Source organism: Bombus impatiens, unplaced genomic scaffold (assembly GCF_000188095.3).
Source record: "Bombus impatiens unplaced genomic scaffold, BIMP_2.2 scf_0264, whole genome shotgun sequence".
Taxonomy (NCBI): domain Eukaryota; kingdom Metazoa; phylum Arthropoda; class Insecta; order Hymenoptera; family Apidae; genus Bombus; species Bombus impatiens.
In genome coordinates, this window is record NT_176683.1 from 1175579 (window position 1) to 1178424 (window position 2846).

Here is a 2846-nt window from a genome sequence, read left to right on the forward strand (position 1 = left end):
GGTAACTGGGGGTACAAGCGGAAAGGTGTTGATTCTACGCGAAAAAAGAAATCGAAAATATAGAATAAAAATTTTTCGTTCGAGGCTTTGTTTTCTAGAAAATCGACTTTGAATTTTCGCTCGGTACGCGTGCGATACGTTATAACGGATCTCACTGTAGATCGTTGTATCGATGGAAAAATTAAAAAAAAAAATTTTATTCTATATTTTCGACTTTTTCTTTCGCGTAGAATCACCCCCTTTCCGCTTGTACCGCCAGTTACCAACCACCCTGTATATTACGTATCTTGAACATATTGAGGATGGTAAAATATAGTTTACCATAATAGGATGACTTGCAAAGAGAAATAATTAGATTCCTAATGAAATGTTCGAAAGAAAACATACAAGAAGAATTTTTTCTATAAAGCTTAGAATTCTAAATGTATAATAAGTTGATTCGTTTTTCTTGTTTTTTCCTGGTTTTATTCAACTAATATCTTTAGCGTCTACAAAACGTCGATTATACTGATATCTATTCGATATTCATATATTCAATATGGTACATATTCATGTATATCTGTGAACATAACAGATGCTTTCCCATGTTAGCTATTTCGTATCAAAATATTCCTCTTTGATAACAATGCTACATTACAATAATAAAATCAACGAAAATGTATTTATTGCGCATTTCTTTCGTGATCTTCACATATTAATTCTCAAGTAATGACTCTACTCGATGCATGTTCGAACCTGTTTGCCACGCGTTTGAACCCATCGCTAACTGAGGCTGTTTTAGGCTGAAAAAGGAAAGGTGGTGAATGGGAGAGGAGATGGAGGAAGAGAGAAAGATGTAAGTCGGGATTATATGGGTTGGAAGAGATCTTGGAGGTTGGGCTGGGTTGTAAAGGAGAGAGAAACTGACACGAGGAAGAAACGAAAGGGGGTGAAGAAGGTGAAAGCTGAGAGTAAAAGTGAACGAGTAAGGGAGATGAAAATAGGGTGGCTTCGGATTTGGAGCAGAGCTTCGTCGTTTGGCAGAAAATTTCAAATAATATTATTCAAATCAACTGAAATTTCATCTCTTGGGTCTTCCTGCGAATTTTATTTCTTGCTGAAGAAAATATTGAATATTTTTTCTATGTATATGTATATATAATATACATACACTTTGATGATTGTATGATAGTGTTGATAAATAGAGAAAAATTTGTTCAGATGTTTTCGAAACATGTAGAATAACAAAAAAATTTTTAATTGTACATAAACGACTCGCTTTTCCCCTGTAGAGGGTTACAATTATATTTGAAGTTTATATTTGAGAAATAATCTATTTTTGAAATTCTTCGCCGAAACGTTAAATTCATGTTTCCTTTCTCGAATAGCAAAATACACTTGTCATTGTATGAAATCGATTCTATACTTATGTCATGTCTTTATCCGTTATTTTCGGTTTGGTAGAAGTACAGAAGTATTACAACGCGGATGGTATTGTTTCTTATTATATCGTATCTTCAATTCGATGTTATCCAATCTCGTTATAATTCAAGCTATACATCTCACCGAGATATGCTTTGTAAATCGTGAAACCGAAGCAAAGAAGAAATATAACGGTTCGATGAGACGAAGAGATTGAGATAGATTGATGATCGGTAAGAAAATATAGAGAGAGATAGAGGCAATGAAATGGAGGAGGGTGAGGTTGGATTTGTGGAAGCGAGGGATGACGAAGCTGGACGAATTACAGAGAGAAGTGCGACGAAGGGAAGAATATTGAGGGAACGTCTGTGGAATAATAACTACGCGCTGACGCTGAAGAAATGACAGTGCGTATTTAAGAAAGGAAGCAATGACGGTGCACCTAGGGTAGGAATGTTATACTCGCGGGTGAGAATGTAAGAAGAAAAATAGAGGAATCGGTTAGTGTCGCGTGGGACGCGTATGACGCGGAAAAATAGAGTAAACTTGAAGAAGGTAATGTGAAAAATTGCTGTACTGGGAATGGGTAGGGGGAGGGGACAATACGCGGGAACACAAACAAGAACACGGTGCGTATGTAAAGGATGTTGGATTTTAGTGAATTTACACAGCTATTTAGTGGTTGCAAAGAGTATTCGAACATAGCCATATATTTTCTAACGAAGCGTTCTTTTTATCAGCGTTCATTTTTATCATTTCAATCTGTGTAGTATCAAATTTTGATGGTCGTACGAGGATATTAACTGATACAAAGTAATACAGAATTTAACATACTCAGGCCTAATTAATTAGCATGTAAAATGTAACGAAGATTCTTTTAGCCTTTTCGTAAATTCAACAGGAACTTCTGAACACCCTATATTATCAACAGTAGCAAAATTCACTACTATACTCCGCAACAAAGACAAGAAAAAGTAAGTACGAGCGAAATTCAAATATCAGAAGCTTTTTACTTTAAATTCGCAACAGGAGTAGTCGAGAGAAAATTACCAGGGCATAGAGAGAATTGCTTAACAAAAGAATAAGTAGATTATTAAAAAGGGATGAAGGAAGGAATGGGATCGCTTTTAACTTGCAGTATGCAGGAAATGTGGGAAAAAACTGTTACGAGAAGTTAGCCAACGAGAAAGAAAATAATTGGGTTGCTAATGAAGGGAGATCGTATGGAATAAAATAAAAATATCAATCACGTAATGCGAGTACATTGTAATATAAGACTTCTACCACAAGAAGAAATTATCAAAAGTAAATTAAATCAAAGTTAATGAAAAGTAAATTGAAATCATCTTAATGAAAGTTGTGTAAATATAATTTGTACATATTTATACATAATAGTGTTATTTTAACAAAGAAAATATGAGTAAGATTGAAACAAATTTTTTTAT